The 23,746-nt window shown below is 40.8% G+C and overlaps 1 protein-coding gene across 3 annotated transcripts in view; it reads left to right on the top strand.

Moving 5' to 3' along the window:
- Positions 1-23,746, top strand: part of adgrl1a (adhesion G protein-coupled receptor L1a) — a 259,597-nt gene that overhangs the window by 33,842 nt on the left and 202,009 nt on the right. Inside the window, exon 1 of one of the 3 annotated variants that reach the window (XM_051714891.1) lies at positions 2,192-2,308. The exons of the other annotated variants lie outside the window; for them this stretch is intronic. The gene's annotated coding sequence lies outside the window, so the exon portion shown is untranslated. Of the gene's footprint in view, positions 1-2,191; positions 2,309-23,746 lie in introns of those variants that run through there. 3 annotated transcript variants of the gene reach the window in all.

The raw sequence follows: 23,746 nt of genomic DNA, 5'->3' as shown, positions 1-23,746 counted from the left end.
ACGCGCACTGGAACACTCGATTCTGATTGGTCAATGACACCATCTAGCTGTCTGATATTTCTAAGTAACAACCGCACATCCACATATCAGACTGCTCATCTGGGTATTACGAGTCATTTTTACTACTTCTCGGGTCACTGTGTGATCTCTTCTATGATAATAGAAATAATATAAAGATAATAAAATAATTTCAACTCAAATCAAAGTTTCATGTCCATTTATTTATTTATTTGGCAAGTTTATCTTGAGGCCCCTTTGGGAGTTTACTGGGGCCTCCTATTGGGCCCTAGCGCCCTGGTTAAGAGCCACTAAGCTATATGGAGTGCTGGTTAGCTTTGGCATTTAGCCCCTTCTGGTAGATGCCATCACTAGGCTACACCATTTTGTGGGCAAAATGCCTTTTTCTCCTTTGACGACCATACAAACGTAGCCATGTATTCTGATGAAATTAAACTTTTAGAAAGCAACACATAACATTTATATAATCATATTATGGGATATTTTTAGGCCTGAAATTGACTTATTTTTTCCTGTCTGCTGCCCTTGACGTCACAGCTTGTGCACTGGCAGGTTAGTCGCTAGTGAAGGGCTTGGGACGGTGTACATGTGTTGCCGTCAGTGTGCTATTAGTCACATGGCATTTACAGCTCAGGTAACTCACTCAAAAAAACAAAACAAAAAAAAAAAACTGTATCTGGAACCGAGTGCCCATGAGCAAAGAGGATTTTAATTTAAATTGCATACACCTGGGGGCAGCTGCCATTGAGATGAATGGACAGCGCACTCCAGGTACTATAGACCTCCGTGAAATGACCAAAATGCACATCCTTACATCAGAGAAAATCCTTCAGACTGTCCCTCCACACGGCTAAATATAAATTAGCTCTCCCTTTCTGTTATTTCCTTTCTCTCTTGTCTCACTCCGTCTTGCTCTTTTGTTTCTCTCGCCAACCACCGGCCCCCTAATAATGACACGCTGATACACACACTGAAATCAGAGACAGGAAAGGAGAGCCTGCTAGCTCATACACACGCTAATGTGCTCTCAGCTGTAGTGTGAATACCGCCATCCTTTCATGTGAGCACACATATTCTCCTCTCATTATCACACACACACACACACACTAATGGTATAGCAAAGCCCGCAGTGGGAAATGCGACTTGGCTTGCAGGCAGAGCAGCTCGAATGTGTATCTCTGTGTCTGTATGCCACAGGCTGTATTCACATCCATGCAGGAAGGAGAGCAGATGCTTGTGTCCTCTCCCACCCCATACACTCCCCACTCCTCTATTTTACTCCCATATTGTATTTTCTCTCTCCTTCTCCATTGGTTACCTTCTCTGTTACTCTTTTCTTAACATGTAGGCCGCATATTAGCCCAGGGCCTCAATTTCTCCCCCACGTCCATCTCCCCACCCTTCCCTCTTCGGTCCGTTATCTCAGAGGGCCAGGCTTACTGTTAGCATGCAGGCTCGAGCAGGAGTTAGCAGTGTGAGGCAGTCAGGTGCTACAGCCATATGTGTGTTCCGTCCAAGTAAAACAGTTAGACTAAATTGTTCTGTCCTCGTGCAGTGTTTCGCCCACTGTTCTGGCAGCTTGCTAACTAGATATTTCCTTTCTTAAAGGTGCACTAAGTCATTTTAACTCATTAAAAATGTTTTACTCTTTAAGAAATGAATTGTAATTTTGAAACATAAGTAGGAAAATATGACCACTCACATTAAAATGAAGACTCCAGTCATATCAGTAACCTTATAAAAGCTTTTTTATTCTACATGGAGAGGGTCCACACATGGGGGCTGTCATGATAGATTCACATGACCAGCCAAATACTACTCGCTTAATCTCAGTAACCATCCTGTTATTTTACACTTACACTTATTGATTAAAGTAATCATGGCTGACTGTGAGTTGTGAATTTTTACATTGGCATCAGTAACTGAAAACTGTTGCGTTTGAATGATACTGCATCCAGGCCACTTGGTGTCAGTGTAAGTCTAAGAAGACATCAACAAGCACTTAGTACACCTTTAAAGGCAATGTTATTTCTTTGATGCTATAGACAACTATAAGAAATCCATTCAGTCGATTTCCCCTGAAAATGTGTGGCTCTCTGGCACTTTCAAAATGTTCCTCTGTTTTAGAGCAACCTGAACAGTCCAACTCAGCAACATTGGCTCAAACAATGGTGTGAGTTTGGGGCGAGACTGTCTGGGGTGAGACTGTCTTCCTGGCTTGACAAAACAATTGTAATTATGGCAAATTCGGCAACTAGCGAAAATGCTATGAAGACAGCACCTTGCAAAGGTAAGTTGAATGCTTTTCAATCAACTCATGTTGTGTGAATATGTACATTATTTTAGCTATACATGATAGACTGACTTTGGTTAATGTGCTAAAGCTAGCAGCAATATATTGCAAGCGTTTCAAACGTCACATTCGTCAGCTGAAAAGTGGAAAATGCTTCTGTGTAGTAAAAAAACAAAACAAACAACAACAACAACAAAAAAAAACAATAGTTCCCTATCTGTCACTCACTCGACGTTGTGTCGATGTAGTGACACTAGGGGTCACTTTTGGGAGCCCGAGACACATCTGGTCTTTGATAAAAGGCCAATGAAAATTGGCGAGTGGTATTTGCATACCACTCCCCTGGGTATAAAAGGAGCTGGTATGCAACCACTCATTCAGATTTTCATGTACTCATTTCATGAACGTCCTGGTTACTTGCGTAACCCTGATGGAGGGAACGAGACGTTGTGTCCCTCCTGCCAAAACACTGAACTACCCGCTGAAATGGCCGGGACCTTGTCTCGGCTCCTCAGCACAAAACCTGAATGAGTGGTTGCATACCAGCTCCTTTTATACCCGTATGTCCGGGGGAGTGGTATGCAAATACCACTCGCCAATTTTCATTGGCCTTTTATCAAAGACCAGAGGTGTCTTGGGCTCCCAAGAGTGACCCCTAGTGTCACTACATCGACACAACGTCCCGTTCCCTCCATCAGGGAACGGAGGTTACGCAAGTAACCAGGACGTGTTCCATTTGAGATGATACTACACTTTAAAATAGATGGCCAAGTGAATAGTGCATAGTGTAAGTGTTCTGTGCATAGTGTGTCATTTAGGACACAGCTTATTTTTGGGAGCTTTTTATGCCTTTATTTCAGTGGGTGATGAAGATTTACAGAAACATTTGATTTGATCCCCACAAGAGCTCCAGTGGCCTTTGTTTTTTAAAGAACGTGCATGCTTCCGCTGTGCCACCGTTCTGTCTATTTCTTATGTTTTTGTACATTCTTTGCTGGCAAATACAGATAAAACCATATTCTGGTTGTTGCTTGTTTTTACATGGTTTCTAGCAGGTCCCTGCTGTTCTGAACGGTTAATCAGTTGGACTACAAGTTGATGGGGGTCAAGGTCAACCAAGTGAACTATCTTGGTCAACCTGTAGCTCAACTAGTGGAGCACTGCACTAGCAACGCCAAGGTCATCTATATGCTCAGACTATGCTTGATTTTTTTTTTTCTCTACGTATTTTCTGCACTGATTTTGGTTGTCTGCACTGATTTTGGGGGAAAATCAGTGGAAATTGTCTGGAATGGATTTAAATGGTAAAATATTGGTAACACTTTATAAGCACTGTTTCATATGGTAAAACAGAACAGAAATTTCATTTTCTTAAGACAGGGTTTTTGAGGCAGAGGTGGTACCATCCTGATCATGTGCACACATACACTTGTACCATGTCTTTCACTGGCTGAAGCAAAAACTTACAAGCAACATATTTTAGGTGTTCTAATAATTAGATGATTGAAGAAAATGACAATTATCAACTAATAGCATATTTAATTAAAAAAGCTAACATGTTCAACATGAAATTAAATACAACATAACAGCTAATGTGTTCATTTATAGTTAACAAACAGCAAACTTGATTAACCTCTTAAACCGATAATAAGATCATCTCTGATCTCAGGTATGTGGGTGGGTATGGTGGGAAGGGACGATGTGTAGAGACCAATCGGTCACTGTTTTACAGCTTGGATTGGACTGATCGCTTAGATCAGGGGTCGGGAACCTAAGGCTGCAAGTGGCTCTTTTTTTTTCCTTTTTTTTCTCCCAATTTGGAATGCCCAATTCCCAATGCGCTTTTTTAAGTCCTCGTGGTCGCGTAGTGATTCGCCTCAATCTGGGTGGCGGCATTTCCTCCGCAAATGAGGGAACGCATTTCCTCCACGCATCTTATCACATGGCTTGTTGAGCGCCTTGCCATGGAGACTTAGTGCGTGTGGAGGCTTCATGCAATCCACCGTGGCATCCACGCTCAACTCACCACGCGCCCCACCGAGAACGAACCACATTATAGCGACCACGAGGAGGTTACCCCATGTGACTCTACCCTCCCTAGCAACCGGGCCAATTTGGTTGCTTAGGAGACCAGGCTGGAGTCATTCAGCGAGAGAACTAGCGAACTTCAGGGGTGGTAGCCAACGTCTTTTACTACTGAGCTACCCAGGTCCCCTACAAGTGGCTCTTTGTTAAAAATCAAGTGGTTCGCCAGGTGTCTCACCATTCACCAACACATATTAGTATTAAAACTTTCTAGTGATAATTTTCCAGCAGAAAGTGTGGGTGCGATTGCAAAGCTTGAAGTCAATGACACTGTTTTGATTTCCTTTCTCCCCAATTTGTCATACAGCCTACTCCTGGTGAACAAGGTTTGAAATGAACACCTGCCATATGCAGATTTTTCATGTGGAGTATTTTGCTGATGTATCAGCCACTGTGAAAGGTGACCGGTAAGACTTCTCGGAGTGATATATTACCAGAAATAAGACACAAAGACGCGCGTTTGACGAAACGTGTGATTATATTTTGAAGAACAGGCGAAAGAAAAGCTGCCAATGCTCGTGCCTGATTCGCTGTCAAAGGTGTGCAGCGGGACCCTGTCTCATGGAGCAAGTGCATGTAGAGAGTTATCAATCCTTTTTCTCTGTTTCATTCGACTGAAAACTGTTTGGAAGAATAATGTAGTCTATAAGAATGCTGCAAATGATGTCCGATCATCTCGTGAGGTACTGTGAGTTTAATACTCTTTATTTCCACAGATCAGTTCGCTCTTACACATTGTGAACACAACTCTACATGTTCAGTAATATATATCTTTGTATTAAAGAAACAAAGATGAAAGTTCACCTTGAACCTAAAATTGAGTTTTCTTTTCTTTTCTTTAGGCAGCATAAACTACTAACAAATGCAATACAAACACATTCGATAAGAACAAGCATTTTTTGGGAACACATGGGAATTTATTAGATTTATTTATTATGATGATTATTATAATTATCTTTACATTTTTAATTGTCTTTAGTTCTTAATTTGTAGCTATTAGTCATTTTTCACCTATTGCCGCATACTGATACTTGTGTGATGGCAAATTGGGCCGTTGAAGACGGTAAATGTTTGGATTTGGGGAGGTATAAGATTAATATATATATATATATATATATATATATATATATATATATATATATATATATATATATATAAAGGTATAATATATAAGATTTTTTAATCAATTTGTTATTTTAATTGCTTTTTTCATTTCGTTTAAAGTGCAATTTTAATTTAGAAATGTCTTTTTGTTTAAGTTTTTCGTGTTTCAATAAATTAATTTAATTTTTAAAGCAAAATCAATAAAGCAAAAATATTCACTGACCTTGGGGGTTGAACATATAATCGGATATTGCGATATTTTAAATGCAATTATTATTAAAATATTTTTTACATATCGCCCAGCCCAAAATGGAAGTTACATTTTTCATGAACAATTGTAAAATGAATTTTATGGAGACCTGCACAAACACGTGTACTCAGTTCCATATTGCAACATGTTACCTATTCATTTTTGCATATTTGTTTGTTTTTGAGTAGTCTATGGGCAATATAAACATTTTATTTGATTGAAAAACTTTGAAAATTGTTTTTGAAAATAGTAAATTATTAGTTTGTGCTACGGCTTTTTCAATAAAATGCATCAACCAAAAATTTAAAAAATGGCTCCTTAGTGACCCCTGGCTTAGATTGACAGGTCTTGATTTACCATGCGCACAACTGAAACAGTGCTGGATTTTATTACTTGTTTCTTATTCTGTGTAATTATGTTTCTGGTTTATTGTGGCATTTACAAATGTAAGTAGTTCTTAGGTTCATTAAAACCCTCAGATCACTTGTTTGGAGAGTTTTTTGGACTTTTGATAAAAAAGGCTACCTTGGTTCCAAATGCCATAATTTGTTTTGAGATAACAATACAAAATTTTGCCCAGATACAGTTGACATGATTGTAGTCATCATGTCAAGCATGAATAATTAACAAAATGAATAAATAAACAGCATCACTTTCTCAACAGTGTTGTAACATAAGAGCCTCCAAACATGAGATGTACATGTTTGCATTTTTGAGAAAATCAAGATTATGCGTGGTTAGTAATTTTTAAGTCACTGAAATAAGGCCATGAAACACATAATAGTTTTTGTAGACTCCAGTTTTCGCTCACAAAATTCACTTTTGTGGGACACTTTTTGTGTTAGAAAGGCCATATCGGACCACGCTCTTCTTCTGAGGTAAATTCACAGCATGTCATCTTCCAAAAACGATAATGAGCTCATGAAAGACTGTACCTCTCGTTGGTTTCATACGGATTACACAATCAGAGAATATTTGTTTTTTTCAAGCTTTCTATAGACATATTTCTCATGATTGCGAGGCAAGTATATGCTGAGTTTCGGTTCATTTTCGTGACACACTTCAGACAGAAGTTCACGGAGACCGAGATGACAGAAAGCACATCCTGTATGATTTCTTTATTTTACAAAACCACAACGTTTTGCTGTTATTTTGAGTGTACACAAATAAAAGTAAACCCTTTATAGTTTCGAGTGATGTCTTACTCTTATCTGTATGACCAAAAATGACGGAGTATTTCTTTCTGCTGTTATCAGGGAAAAAGTCAGGTGATTGTGCCTCCGGTGACCACAGATGATTGACTATGTTATGTTATCAATATAAAAAAAACAACTCAAACAGAAGCAATTCAAATATTGAATTTTGGGGGCATTTCTGACCCTACAAAATGCTATTTTGAGCCAATGCCTGATTAGCTTGCTTGTTGTTAAGATTAATGGAGGGCTATTGCCTAAGATCTGCTGGCTCTATGGAGATTTTTTTATAGTGGTTTAATTTCACAGCAGTGGCAAACAATGTCAAAGTTTAGGGCAAACATTATCCTTACCTGGCTGTCACAAATGAAGGCTGGTCAGGTAGACTTCGATGTTGTGTGGAGGCTGTGACAAAAAATTTCAAAGAGGGGGAGGGGCAGGGGCATGTGGTCTCGCAGAATTACAACTTGGGCACACGTTTAATTGAGAATTGATGCCAAGGGCCAAATTTAAATAAAAACTAAAATATAAATTACAAAATAAGAAATGACTTGTAAAAAGGGCACTTATTAAGTAAAAGAGTGTGGGTACTTGAACACCGCTTGGGGTCTATCTGTGCACGTGACTGCCTGCCTGAGTTTCGTCGACAGTCGGAGGCAGCACGAAATTTAACAGAGGCGGCCTCCTCATAATTCTCTATGCAGGAAAAATCCTGTAAGCGCTGTGCATCAGCAAAGTCCTTGTGGGCCTAGTCATGGGTAAAATGTAGTACCTTGAAAGCACTGTACTATTAAATGAATGTATTTAACATCATGTTCCAAAAACCAGCTTGGCCACCGTAAGCTTAAAATGGGTTTTTCCAGCATGCAAGGCATCTAAAATTGATGTAATATTTGGTAATGTTTATCATGTGTTCAATGTTTAATTGAAAAACCATTACAGTCCAAGCAGCTGTGTGGTGAGGAGTGCAGGTGTGTCTGTCCAGTGGGATTTTATATGTTTATGTGTATGTGCACTCTGGGGTGGGTGTTGACTGGTGTCTCGTCCCCCAGTGCTGATCCACAGCTTATTAAAACTATCTTCTTCAATTGCCCTCACATTCGCTCATCTTGCAAATCTTCACTTTAATTAGAGAGGGCACAGGCAGCCAGACATGCTGCCGTCCAAGGAAACACACTCCTCGCGGAGAGAGGGAAAAAAAGAGTAATGGTGGGACATGTGGGCGGGGAGCATCGGTGGATTGCAGAGATGTGAAGATAAATGATGCAATTTCAGACATGTTTACAGAGGGGGTGGTGAATAAATTATCATAAAGTATATTAATTGTCAATGAATGGAGTTCACTTGTTGCAAAGCAACATGAAAAGACAGAGAGAGGAGAATCAAGAGAGGAGAATCATGGGAAAGAATATAAAAGCTTTCAGATGCTGAAGTCACACTAAAGGAAGGTTATGGGGGGGGGGGGTTCACTGCTGTTGAAGTGTCTTTCTTTAATGGGGTTGCCATGACAACACTGTTTCAGTCAGGCGCCAATGGATTGTATGTGCTACCCATTAAGGGTGTGTGTATATGTAAGCACATTATTTTATGTATTTGTGTTATGTAAATAGGTGTACATGTTCTCGTACAAGAGACAATAGACCATCTCCATCAATGTGGAAATGTGTTTGACTCAGTTGTGCAGGCGATATAAAGAATTATTCACAATATAGCTACATATGCAAGGATTTTGCTGCCGATGTAAAAAGTAGGCAATCATTCCTATGTCATATTGCCTCACGATTTGCAAGAATGAGAGCGTTAAGAACTTCAGTACCAGAAATGGCATTAGAGTTTCATTGAAGTAAATCAGTTCAAAACACTTATTCAACTTTTTTATTCGCGTCGTCATCAAAAATGTTCCCTGTGTGGCATTTTTCATATTTCAATTTAAAGTGTTAATTTAGTGTGATTGTTTATAATAAAAAAAAATAAATCACACACAAATTTACACAGTTGTTTATGCCTCCTGATCTGAATGTACATTTTGTAATAAAAGTAGCCCTATGTATTTTCCTACCAAGTGAGCAATTCAAGCTTGAAGTACATTTATCTATGTGTTTTTATGAGCCGCATATGCAGGGAGCAGTCAGTGTGCCTTAACAATCCTCACAAGCAGCACAACCACAGAATGAGAGCCGGTTACACAGGCGTTCTTGACAGCTGGACGAAGAACAACAAAATGCAGGGATCTCGAGACATGATTTTAATAGTTTCAACTAATTTTAACTTGACAAAGTGCCCTAAAAACACAGCAATAATGATCCTGGAATCCAAAGAGATGCTTCAAAAGCATCTGTCTAACGCATATGCATGTAGGCAGACAATAAAATTAAAAATAGTGCAGACGGAATGTAAGAACATGTCCTGTGAGAACAGGACAGTCTGACAAACTCAGTTGCAAAATGGATTGCTGGCTATAGGGTCATGTTCAATGATATGGGAATAAAACAAGCAACATATTGATCTACAGTTGTGCTCAAAAGTTTGCATACCCTGGCAGAAATTGTGAAATTTTGGCATTGATTTTGAAAATATGACTGATGTGTATCATCACATTAAATATGTCTTTTATTTAAGGATAGTGATCATATGAAGCCATTTATTATCACATAGTTGTTTGGCTTCTTTTTAAATCATAATGATAACAGAAATCACCCAAATGGCCCTGATCAAAAGTTTACATACCCTTGAATGTTTGGCCTTGTTACAGACACACAAGGTGACACACACAGGTTTAAATGGCAATTAAAGGTTAATTTCCCACACCTGTGGCTTTTTAAATTGCAATTAGTGTCTGTGTATAAATAGTCAATGAGTTTGTTAGCTCTCACGTGGATGCACTGAGCAGGCTAGATACTGAACCATGGGGAGCAGAAAAGAACTGTCAAAAGACCTGCGTAACAAGATAATGGAACTTTATAAAGATGGAAAAGGATATAAAAAGATATCCAAAGCCTTGAAAATACCAGTCAGTACTGTTCAATCACTTATTAAGAAGTGAAACATTCGGGGATCTCTTGATACCAAGCCAAGGTCAGGTAGACCAAGAAAGATTTCAGCCACAGCTGCCAGAAGAATTGTTCGGGATACAAAGAAAACCCACAGGTAACCTCAGGAAAAATACAGGCTGCTCTGGAAAAAGACAGTGTGGTTGTTTCAAGGAGCACAATACGACGATACTTGAACAAAAATGAGCTGCATGGTCGAGTTGCCAGAAAGAAGCCAATGCCACAAAAAAGCCCGGTTACAATATGCCCGACAACACCTTGACATGCCTCACAGCTTCTGGCACACTGCAATTTGGAGTGACGAGACCAAAATAGAGCTTTATGGTCACAACCATAAGCGCTATGTTTGGAGAGGGGTCAACAAGGCCTATAGTGAAAAGAATTGCTGTTATTGCATTAACTTTTTTAAGCCGTTTCAGAACAAATGAATACATTTTGAGATATATTGTAAGTTGAATATCGTCCAAAGGCTAAACGTTATTGAGAATTATTATTATTATTATTATTATTTTTTTTAAGCCTTACATGTTGCCAGTGTAAGGTGTGATGTCAGGCAGGCGATCTCTATGTGAGACAGGCTGTGATAGTCCCATGTTACTGACAATATGTCATCATTATTTTAATGACGTTCAGCACAAGTGCAAACATTGTCATCTCTTTACTGTGCCAAAGCTAACAAGCAGTGCTTAATTGTAAAATTAATTGAAAAACATTGCACTTGCTCACCCCTCCCTACCTCTAACCTCTCCATCTCTCATCCTTTCATCCCTCCTCATTCCACATTCACAATCTTCCTTCCTCTGTCAATCCTGTTATTGTCTTTCAGTCCTGTTTGAACGTGAAACACATGCAAGTTCTCTGTAATATCTCAATTGTTTCTCCTAGACAGCAATGAGAAATGGAGAGCCAAGACTTTTGCTTAAGTCTCCTGCATCTCATTTTTTTCTCCTGAAAAGTTATCTCTAGAGTTTCAGAAAAGGTCTCAACAAACTCTCAACAAACTGCAATCAAAAGTCAGAGATCTCAATATAAACGCAATAATTTTTTCATCCAATTCTTCCAAGACCAAATTATCTGTGCTATGTTCTCCACATTAATTGTATTGCTCTATACTCTTACTGAATGTCAACATCTGTCTCAGCATCTGTTAGAAGGAACAAATTAAACAAAGCTGATACTTAAATGGAACATACATGAGATCTGCAAGAAGTCTCCAGAGCTATGAAAGAGCAAATTCTGGGGTCTCATTTGTGTCTATTTTTGTTTCTCCTTAGGAATTTGAGGAGAAACGTCTGAGACAAAGTTGATACTTCAATAAAACATAACTGAGATCTCCATGAAGTCTCCCGAGCTTTGAAAGAGTAACCTCTGAACCTCTGATTTTTTTTCCCTTTAGAGTTGTTCTCTCCTCTCCAACAGTTGCCACTTTTCTCATCTCTTCTTGCCCCCTCCTTCAACAATCTCATTTCCCTGCCAACAACTTTCCCGCTGCATTTCCCTCCCACCCTGAAAAAAATCTCCATCTTCTTCATGTCTCCATTACAGTGCTTCCCTGTTCTGCTTCCCCCTGCGCTTGTTTCTTTTCCTCCGCAGGAGGGCCGCTCCACTCTGCGCCATCGCCCCAGGATTCTGACCGGCCCTGGCACTGTGAGCACCCCTCTGAGCTCCAGGGCTTTGTAGTGCTGCCTCCTCAAAGGCAGAGTTGCCGACCTGCCTCTCCAGTGGTGGAGGAGCACCTCGGGGAGCTGAGCTCATCTCACTGCCCTCCCTCTATCTCTTATCTCAATGTGTGTCCCTCACCCACATATGCCCCATACAGCGTTTGAGATCCCTCTCCATACAGAAACACACACACACACAGACACACACACACACACACACACACACACACACACATGGTTTATCTACCACAGTATGCCTCTACTTAAAAGCCTTTAATGTTCTCTTTAGTTTTTCATTAGCCTGGGGTCACGTGTTCATAAAATGATTAACTTCAATGTATTGTCACAATAGAGATATGGGCTGGGGTGGTACAGTGATTAATTGATTAATCTGTTAGTGATCAAGAGCCTCCTGTATTGATTAACAGGCTGGTCCGTCACCAAGGAGGCTTCTCAGTGGGGGCGCATGCCTGCCCCGGGAGACGGTTTATGTTGGAGGGTTCTGTTATTCGCCTCCCCACAGGATAAAGTGCTCGGCAAACAAAGGAGACTCTGATAGATGCGTCTTTTGTGCATAATTAGCTGAACCCACCCTGTAGTCAATGAGAGAATGGATTAATGAATTAAATCCTCATTGATGTATAACATGCTCAAAATGCGAATATCGATCACAGCTTCTTTTCACCCAAATTTAAACCATTATGTCATCGCAAACACTAACAAAGCAGAGGAGCCTACCCGTGTGCGAGAGGCAGAGCCGGAATATTCCAGACAGTCAGCTCTGGGAAGGCTGTAACCTCCATCTGTCTGAAGTGCTTTCTGAATAGCTTTGCCTTGATTGAACATCAAGTGCTGGTCTCTTTGCTCTCTTATCGAAAATGCGAAGATCTTTCTGGATGTTTGAGCCACATTTGGGGCTGGAAAAAAAGAGTCCTAGAGAAAGGAGAGCCATCGATGTAGTGTCACAGGCACCTAGCAGATTGGGCCGATTGTGCGGCTGGTTGTCACGGCGGCGGAGGATGCTGGGGAGGAGCAGGTGCTGAGAAATGACCACTCCATCAGAGGCCAGGCTGGAGGGCCTTGCAGAGAGACCGTGTGTCTGTCTAGTCGTCTTTGATCCTGTCTATGCTTTGACACGGGGAAGAGAGTGGGAGCAAGCTACTCAGTCCAGACCCTCCACATTAGACATCTGAGAGTCAGGGCCAGAGAGAGGACACAGGTTCACTCGACCTCCAACGCTGGCACAGGGCGCTGAGAAAATAATTCCAAAAACTGAGTGCCAAAAATGCTCCCCTCCCCCTACACCTGCAGGGTGTCATTTTGGCCTTGCTAAATACTGATCCAGTCAAAGGCACACAGGTGCAGTAGGGGGTCTGCACCTCTGCCAAATTTTGTCTGCCCGCTCATCGTGAGTCGGCAACACAGGCTGAGTCACTTCATTGAAGGGCAGTGAGTCTGTCGCCAATGAAATACAGCACCAACCCTGCTTGGTGAATAGCCTAAACCACAGATGAAAATAACATTGAGCTGAAGCAGAAAAGGAAAGCTTGTCAAGGCAGGATGAATATTGATTATTGTTACAAAGCCTGACAGACAGATAGATAGATAGGTAGATAGATAGTGTTGCTTAGTGTTACAAAGTTGTTCTGAAACAGATTAAGGGTGCTTTCAGAGTTCGTTCCAAAAGTGCTAGTGTAAAAGCACAAGAAAGATCTTATATCATTTAGATCTGGATTTTGAATGGATTTTGGGGACTTTTTATTTTATTTTTTTATTTTTTCAGGATAACTTTATGACCAGTTAAAATAAATAAAATAAGCATACTAAGTCACAACAGCCTGAAGGTCTGTGCCAAGTTTGGTGAAGATATCTTGAAAGCTGAAGGTTAAATTGCAATCTGAAATTTAAATGACAGTCTGTGTGATATTTCAGGGTCTGCTATGGGAAAATCGTAAGTTGGATCAGAAACAGGCATTACAACCCAGGGCTCCAGATCGCAACTAAAATGATTGTGACAATAATTTAAAATCGAATTGCCATTGGTGACAGTTGGGTTGTTTGCATTCATGTTCGTAAGATATCATCTTGTGAGTTATTGAATACATCTTTAGGGCACTACCAGTGCGTCTCGCGCCACTTTTCACCCTTTCTGTTGAGATGAGCTCGCTTTCTGCACGCAACAACAAACGCAGTGCAAGCCACGTTGTCTGATTTGTGAACAAATGACTCTATTGAACTGGGTCTTTTTAATGGATCACCCGAAAAGAACTCAGGAGCTGTGTCTCGTTTCGAAGGCTGCATGCTAGGAAGGACATGTCCCTTGAAGGTAGCGGTATACCGAGCGTGCTCATTTAAACAAGCTTTGTTTAAATGCGATGCTCTTCAAAGGACAAACGGAAACAGGTTGCCATGACATTACGCCTTGCGCTTAACCTGCGCTCTAAGTGAGAAGGGTATCCCTGAGGTAAACTTTAGTAGAGTTAAAATGATGTAGTTATGTGAAAAGAAATTGGATTTTGAGGTTGTAATTTACATTTAGTTTATAATACTTTATTTTATATTATTATAATTATACATATTTTATGCATTACACACATCTACTGAGGTACTTCAACTTGGGAAATAACATTACTTGCGTTTGAACATCATATTTTTGGGTAAATCGGTGTAATTCTTTCAGAAAAATTATGTACATTTCTGTTGAAGCAAAGAATTGTGGTTTGTGAGTGCCAACGAAGGATACATCTCTTGCATCCTCCGAATTCCCATGAAAGAAGGTCACATTCAAATGCTGCATTCGGAGTGTCCTACTCACTGTTCTGAAACGAGACAGCCTCGATGTATGTGGCCGACAAATGCGACCTCTGGAGCACGCAGCCTTCGAAACGTGACACAGCCAGGAATTGAACTCAAGAGCTCAGGTTAGCAGTTTGAAACAGTCACTTTCTCAGCAGTCAGTGATTTCACAACTGAGAGTGCAGACATTTCAAAATAAAAGCCCCAGGTGCATTTTGGGCTTCTTTATAATGAAAAGTTCTGCTTTATGTACCAAATCTTGTTTTTTTTTTTTTTTTTGGTCACACAAAGTCCAGTAAACATAAAAAAGCTAAATCAATATTTGGTGTGGCCACGTTTGCCTTTAAAACAGCACCAATTCTCCTAGGTACACCTGGACACAGTTTTTCTTGGTTGTTGGCAGATAGGATGTTCCAAGCTTCTTGGAGAATTCACCACAGTTCTTCTATCTGTTTAGGCTGTCTCAGTTGCTTCTGTCTCTTCATGTAATCCCAGACTGACTCAATGATGTTGAGATCTGGGCTTTGTGGGGGCATCCCATCTGTTGTAGGACTCCTTGTTCTTCTTCTATTCAATTCTATTTACAAAGGGAATGTTGAAATCTAAAATTGGTATTTCCTACTGATACGCTAAAAGCAGAATATATTAGATAACCGCTTTAAGTAAAAAAAAAAATTGTATAAAATATAATGCGCATAAGACTTTTGCACAGTGCATGTACAGTAGGGCTGAAACGATTAGCTGATGTTATCGGCAACGTCGACAATAAAAAATTGTCAACAAAAATTTTTGTTGTCGTATAGTCGTTTGATCTTAACGTAACATAAGATCATATGAAACTCTAATGATTGCACAAAAGAGCAGCACTGCAGCTCACGCCTGACTGAGGAGAGGAAGAAAACACATCTCACAGTCCAGATGCACTCTAAACTTTCCAAACAGCTTCAGGTGATGTAGATTGCAAAGTATGAGGGAATTATAATGCAAAAATACAAAATAAGTAAATACAGAAGCACTCTTGTTGTGGAATAAGCAGAGCCGGAGCTGATGCTCAGCTTAAGCAAACTTGCGTGTCGAGCGTCTTTAAAGGAAACACCCCGGCGTTACATCTTTAATGCAGTTCTGTTTAATGTGTTATAGCTTTATTAAAGTTAAAATAATAAGGAAACTGGCATTTCTCTGTGCGGTCAGCGCCTCTTCTATGAGTTGCGCGAAGTGTCCCGATCTAAGGGGGAGAGATTGAAACTGCACTGATGTACACTCTGTTGCGGGGACGCTCATCCCTCGAGTGTGCATGCTTAATGCAGCTAGATTATAACGCGATGTCAACTTAATGAATCATAATATATGTCACTGTTCACGATTTCTTATCGTGAAGAAAATTGGCAAAATGCAGCTTTATTAATAAGAGAGAGTTTGTTTTTTTGTGAGTTAAAGATGGATGGAAGTGAACAAAAATTTGAGAGAGGGTAGTCTTCGCCTCATTATACACTGCAAAAAAATACATTTTTGATTTGTTTTTGTTTTGGCTTGTTTTCCAATATAAATATCTAACACTCCTTTAAAACAACGTACATTTACTTTAGCAGCTATACTGCAGAATAATTTTTTATTTTTTTTTATCTGACAATGTTGAATATAATATTAAAAATACGAATATTTTAAAATATCTAAAAATCCTTTAAAAAAGATGCATTCACCTGAGAAGCAGCATAAAATATATTTAGACTTGCTTTTAGAGAATACATCTTGAATATAAGTGTATTTTGTCTTTACTGCCCTCGCAGAAGTATAACCAAGTGAAAAAATACACTTATATACAAAATACACATATATGTAAGATACATTCTCTTAAAGCAAGTCTAAATATCTTATATGTTACTTCTCAAGTAAATGTATCTTGTTTTACGGATTTTTAGACAATTTTAAATGGAAAAAAAGACAAATACACTTGATAACAATAGGATTTGTTTTGTAGTGAAATTTTTTACTGAGTTAAACATAATAAAAAGTATTTTTTCCCTTTAATTCATTGAATGTCATTTAGAGGTATTTTTAAAAGATGATTTTGTCCTCTTTATTGTTAGCAAGCACGTTTTATTACAACCTTTTAAGTCGGGGCACAAGCTGAATAATCGGTTTAGAGCTAATGATTAATCGTTGCAATAATCGCCCGAATAGTCGAATAATCATTCTAATAATCGTTAGATTAGTCGATTATCAAAATAATCGTTAGTTGCAGCCCTAATGTACAGTATATATTTATGATGTGAGATCCAGCTTTGGAAACTCAGGACAATTGAGGGACTTATATACAACTATTACACGAGGTGCAAACCTTCATTGATGCTCAAGAAGGCAACCCATTACTATATGCATACTATACTTATATATATATATATATATATATATATATATATATATATATATATATATATATATATATAATAATGGGTGATCAGCTGTCTTCCTTTTCTTCAGCTTTCTATCTTGTTTCTGAACAACAATCCTAATCAAGCAATTCTGTGATTTGGCAACTAAAAACAGCCATTTGGCTCATAAGTGTTTCAGTTTAGGAGCCAATGGCTCCAAATTGTGACTTGGTATGCTGCCCGTCAGACAGCCAGAAAAAAACAAGAGCTACACACCTTGCTGCCGGGTTCATGGGGAACAAGGCAGATCAGTTTGTGGAAAGGACAGTTAGAACATTGGGCAGAAAGAGAGCGGCAGTGCAGGAAGAGTGTGGCGGTACGCTTTAGAGGTGTGCTCTTATTTCATGCCCCTCTCAGGAATAAGAGGGAAAGTGCCACTCCAGGTTCAAGTACGGCCAAAGCTCCATTTGGGGGTTATTTAAAAGAATGCAGGCACTTAAGGCCTCCTCACTGCCTCCCGTGCTATGACAACAGGAAAAAAAGCATCAAAAGTGAAAAGAGATACACAACTGAAAGACATGCAATCATTTAGATAGACTGAAGAGCTCTCTTGTTCCGGAGGGCTCCTCGCTTACCTCCTCTTTCCCCCTTTTCCAGCCTGGACTCGGGCTTGGCATCTTAACCAGGCAGCTAAGCCCCTCTTGGCTGCCTTACAGGAAGACTGCAGCATTTAAAGTGATTATATAAATCAAAAAGAGCTTAGAATGGAGCTGTTAGGTAGGATTGACAGAAGAAGGTGAGCAGAATTTGGTGAGAAGTTAAGATTATATATTGTTGGTCAAATTGTTGGATTTTGGTCTAGTCCACATATTCTATATCTTTTTAAAAATATACTTTTAAGTATATTTTTATGCATAAAAGTACCATGGGATTACCATTTATTTTTTGTACATGTACCACACTGAAAAAAGGACCTATAGATTTTACCTAGATTTTACTCTTTACCATTTTAGCATGCAATATATAGGTTAAGAATATCAGGTGAAGTCTACCTAATATAACTTAGGCAAAATGTACTTTTTACTATTGGGTAAAATTAACCTGAAAAAAAAACTGCAAGTATTTGTTTATACCTATTTTTTCCCCATTATAATTATTGTAGATTTTTTTAGACTACAAGTAATTGTTAATAATATTTATTGATCAGCATGTGTACAAATAGGTTGACTAAACAAAAATCTTTCACAGAGAATCATCTTTGAATGTTTAAATGCACAATACAGTAAAACTTTAATACATAAAAATCACATCTGATCTGGCATCCAGTTCTTAAAAAATTCCTTTTAACAGTGCACAAGCCTTGTTGCTGCATTTAGTCAGTACTTCATTGTCCTCAAAATGATAGAAAAAGAAAGATTTACATATCACATGGGTGTATAATTCAGATGGGCTGTGCAACTCACACTGTGTTTACCACTGTATAAGAGGGCGTGAGCGCAATGCAGGTTTGTCAGCACTGCGCTGCTCGGGTTTGCAGTTTTTTGTTTGTTTTTGTCTACAGTACTTATGTTTTTTGTCTTGGATGTTGTCTGCCTTATCGTCTACGATAGACAAACACTTTTGGACATTGGTTCTGCAATAGCACACCGAAAACCGGACTTCAAATTCCTCAATGCCGACCCGCTGTTTACAAACCTGCCAGCGGAGCCCTTTGTCTGGGCAGCCTGGCCACGAAAACGCAGCCGGAAAATGGGAAGGAGAGCCGGCATTCTCCTCAGACTAAGATGTTGTGCAAATCGACCCCCACTACCCAGTATTTTACTGGCAAATGTTCAGTCTCTGGACAACAAGCTCTGCAAGCTGAGAGCATGGATCTCTTTCCAATGAGAGACGAGGGACTGCTGCATTATCTGCCTTACAGAAACTTGGATGTCTGCGGAGATTCCAGACTCAGACATCGAACCCACGGGGTTCTCCGTGCACCGAGCGGATAGAGCGAAATACCTCTCAGGTAAAAGCAGAGGTGGTGGTGTATGTTTTATGATCAACAAATCGTGGTGTGATCAGAGGAACATACATTCTATCAAGGCTTTTTGCTCTCCTGATCTGGAATTTCTCACGCTTCTGTGTCGGCCATTCTGGCTACTGAGGGAATTCACAGCGGTCATTATCACAGCTGTGTACATCCTGCCACAAGCCGACACAGACCGGGCACTCAAGGAACTTTATGGGAGTATAAGTGAGCAGGAAACCGCGCACCCTGAGGCCACGTTCATTGTGACCGGGGACTTTAACAAAGCCAATTTCAAAACAATTACACCAAAATACTTCCAAAACATCAGTTTCAACACATGAGGGGACCGGGTTTTGGACCATTGCTACTCCCCCTTCCGGGATGGCTACAAATCCCTCCCCCATCCACCATTTGGCAAATCGGACCACTCTTCCATTCTGCTTCTGCCTGCTTACAGACAGAAACTGAAACAGGAAGCACCCACCCTCAGAATGATCTAGTGCTGGTCGGACCAATCAGATTCTGTGCTACAAAATTGTTTTGATCACGCTGGAACATCTCCCAGTCCGCCTCTGATGACGACATCGAGGTATACGCTGATAGCGTAACATGTTTCATCAGTAAGTGCATAGATGATGTTGTACCGACCAAAACTATACAGATCTACCCTAACCAGAAACCGTGGATTAATAGCGATGTTCATACGGCACTTAATGCATGGACCTTCGCTTTTAATTCCGGGAACTCGGAGGAGCATAAACAAGCCAGTTATGCCCTCCGCAAAACTATCAGATCAGCCAAACGCCAGTACAGGGACAAGATTGAAGGACAGTTCAACACCACCAACTCTAGAAGCATATGACAGGGAATTAATATCATCACAGACTTCAAAGGGAATAAAAACTCCACCGTGAACACCGCTGCCTCTCTGTCGGATGAACTAAATATTTGTATGCTCGTTTCGATGGAAATAACACCACCCTCGCGGAGAGAGCTCCCGCGGCCGAAGCTACCGAGGTTAGTTCACTCTCCGTCTCTGTAGCGGATGTAAAACGATCCTTCCGACGGGTGAATATCTGTAAAGCCGTGTCATCAGAGCGTGCGCGAACCAACTGGCTGGTGTTTTTACGGACATTTTCAACCTTTCCCTCTCCTTGTCTGTGGTCCCCACATGCTTTAAAACGTCCACCATTGTGCCTGTACCAAAGCAATCCAAAATCACTTGCTTAAATGACTGGCGTCCTGTTGCACTGACCCCCATCATCAGCAAATGCTTTGAGGGACTAATCAGAGATAACATCTGCTCTGTGCTGCCTCCCTCACTGGACTCACTGCAGTTTGCATACCACAACAACCGCTCCACTGATAATGCCATTGCATTTACACTACACACTGCTCTCTCCCACCTGGAAAAAAGGAACACATATGTGAGAATGCTATTTGTAGACTACAGCTCAACATTCAACACCATAGTGCCCTCCAAGCTTGATGAGAAACTCCGGGCTCTGGGCTTAAACAGCTCGCTGTGCTGCTGGATCCTGGACTTCATCTCAAGCAGACGCCAGGTGGTTAGAATGGGCAGCAACATCTCTTCATCACTGACCCTCAACACTGGAGCCCTGCAGGGCTGTGTTCTCAGCCCATTCCTGTATTCCCTGTACACACATGACTGTGTGGCAACACACAGCTCCAATGCCATCATTAAGTTTGCTGATGATACGACGGTGGTAGGTCTGATCACTGACAATGATGAATCAGCCTACAGAGAGAAAGTGCACACTCTGACACTCTGGTGTCAGGAGCACAACCTCTCCCTCAACGTCAGTAAGACCAAGGAGCTTCTGGTGGACTTCAGGAGAAAAGACGGAGGAGAACACAGCCCCATCACCATCAATGGAGCACCAGTGGAGAGAGTCAGCAGCTTCAAGTTCCTCGGTGTCCACATCACAGAGGAACTCACATGGTCCGTCCACATTGAGGCCATTGTGAAGAAGGCTCAGCTTTTTCCTGAGATGGCTGAGGAAGTTCAGAATGAACAACCACATCCTCACAAAGTTCTATACCAGCACTGTAGAGAGTATCCTGACTGGCTGCATCACTGCCTGGTACGGCAACAGCACCGCCCTCAACCGCAAAGCCCTGCAGAGGGTGGTGCGAACTGCCAGACACATCATCGGAGGTGAGCTTCCCTCCCTCCAGGACATATACACCAGGCGGTGTGTGAAACTAGCTCGGAAGAGACTCCAGCCACCCGAGCCATGGACTTCTCTCACTGCTACCATCAGGCAGGCAGTATCACAGCATCAGGACCCGCACCAACCGACTTCATGACAGCTTCTTCCCCCAAGCAATCAGACTTTTGAACTCTTGATCTCTCACGATCAATATACATCAGCACTGCACTTTATTAATCTTATATGTCACACTGGACTGTTATAAATATATTCTCTCCTAACAACACACAGGCAACTGAATATCAACCGACAGCCTGAATGTCAATACAGCACAATACAACATACTGTGTATTTTATATATTCTATTTTTATTGTATACTGTGTATTCTATACTGTGTGTATGTGTATTCTATATTGTGTGTATTGTATACTGTACATTTACGATATACATGCAATAAAATAGTCATGTCTTTAGTATCTACACAGAAATTTGCTTTTCTACTTACCTGCGACACAAAAGCATCTTGTCTGTCAATATTTCTGGCTTCGCTGGTGTTGAATTCCAAAAGGCGGCAAAACCTGCAGCGTCAGAAATACTCTGATTCAAAATGTGCACCGCACGATAACATAAAGCTTGGTCACACTTTAATTGCAAAACAACAAATATAATGTTACTTTATCACATTATCTTAACCCATGATAAAGAATTTAATTCTGCCCTTTGTAAAATGTTCCTGAGTTGACAGCTGGACCTTATATGAACTTGTAAAGCCTTGCCACTTGGAAAAAAACGTTATAAAACTCACATCAAATTTCAATTTCCTTTCACTTTGCCAAGTATAATATCAAAAACACAAAGAACACAGAATCACAAAGAACACAATTATAAAACAAATATGTCTTATGTGTCCATATGACATATTTCTGACTTGGGCCGGATCTCTCATCGTGGATAGCACATGTGAATTAAATGTATTTTAACAGATCTACCTTAGGTAAACTGAAGAACTTTTTTCCCTGGGTAAATTTTAACCAACGTGTAAGAATAGTAATTAACACCCCAAAATAATTTTTGTCAGTGCATGGTAGTTTGGGGCCACATTTCACTTCAAAATCAAAAGAAAGTAATACAAATTCTATAATTATATTTTGCTTAAAGAAAATTAAGCCCAATAAAGTTTATTGCTATATAAGAAAGTAATTGTCACTACTTTCATGACAGTTAAGCACATTATCCTGCCCACTTATTTCTGTAATGCAAAAAATAAATGCATTCTAATTAATGCACTGTGAAAAAAATATCAATATATTGTTGAAACTTTTAAGTATTTATACATAATGGTATTTGTAAAGGGAAAGGAGGAGGCGAGAACCGGCTTGACAATATAAATAAAGTTTAATGATAAATTTCAACAAAAACACACAAACATAAACACATACAGGGCAGCTGCCTGTAGTTCTCTCTCTCTCTCTTGAACTGCCATCTCCAGTCGCCTTTATCCCTCGCTCGCCTCATCAGGCTGATTGGGGTCCGGACATGCGTCATTCCGGCCCGGCCCCGCCCTCCTCCGCGATACACTCCTCCCTGCGTTGCCTTCTTTGACCTGGGAGGAGACAGTAGAAAAAAAAAACAGGCGAGGGAAAGGCCAACACAGAGCGACAGTGAGAGAGAGAGAGAGAGAAAAAGAAACTCATTCACCGGTTCTGTGATGCGGTGTCACGTGGTCTTCGATCACTCCCCCACCCTCTCAGGCGGATGACAGCCGCTCCTCCCCGGGCACACTGGAGTCAAACCTATGACCCCCAGTGGACAGAACACTCCTCCACGTTTCTGGCGGCCCGTGGGGACACTCCTCCGCCCCTGGCAGCGGCTCTACCGCTCCAGGTGGTCGGGGAGTCGATTCCCTCCAACCCCTCGTGGATGGCGGTCTTCCCTCGATCCCGCCGCGTTTCTGGTGGCCGGCAGGGCACTCCTCCGCCCCTGGCAGTGGCTCCATTGCTCCCTCCTCGCCTCGCAGATGGCGGCCGTTCCCCGTGTCCGTTCCCCACGTCTGGGCGGTCGGGCTACTCCGTCCCCCGGCGGATGGCAGCGGCGCTCCCCTGGGTGGATGGCAGTGTCAAGGACTCTACGACGGGCATCCCTCCTCCCTCCTGGGTTTTGGCACCAGTGTAAAGGGGTTAGAGGGAAAGGAGGAAGCGAGAACCGGCTTGACAATATAAATAATAGTTTAATGATAAACTTAAAAACACACTAACATAAACATATACAGGGCAGCTGCCTGTAGTTCTCCCTTGAACTGCCGTCTCCGGTCGCCTTTATCCCTCGCTCGCCTCATCAGGCTGATTGGGGTCCGGGTGTGCGTCATTCTGGCCCTGCCCTCCTCTGCGCTACAGTATTATTTGTTGTACTGCCTTTAAATGTACTGATAAAAAAAAAAAAAAAAAAATTGCAATACAGTTAAAATGTCTGTTTTACAGTATAATTGAGAATGAAGGGAATTGCAAAAAACTCAAAAGTAAAGCATTCTGACATTTCACAGTAATGATAATTTGTTGATAAAAACGGGATTAATTGTCATGAAAATAATGTCACAATTAAAAAAATCTTTATGGTCCTTAAAGTTGACCTGAACATGTTTTCGTGTGATTCCCTGTAAATATGATAACAAAAGCAAAATCTTCTATTGTGCACTAATAGCTGGAGGGGGACTTGCACAGCTATTGTGCATGTAGAAG

This window comes from Myxocyprinus asiaticus, chromosome 13 (genome assembly GCF_019703515.2).
Source record: "Myxocyprinus asiaticus isolate MX2 ecotype Aquarium Trade chromosome 13, UBuf_Myxa_2, whole genome shotgun sequence".
Classification (NCBI taxonomy): domain Eukaryota; kingdom Metazoa; phylum Chordata; class Actinopteri; order Cypriniformes; family Catostomidae; genus Myxocyprinus; species Myxocyprinus asiaticus.
Note: the sequence above shows the minus strand (reverse complement) of the source record. Positions and strands in the feature narration are given on the sequence as shown.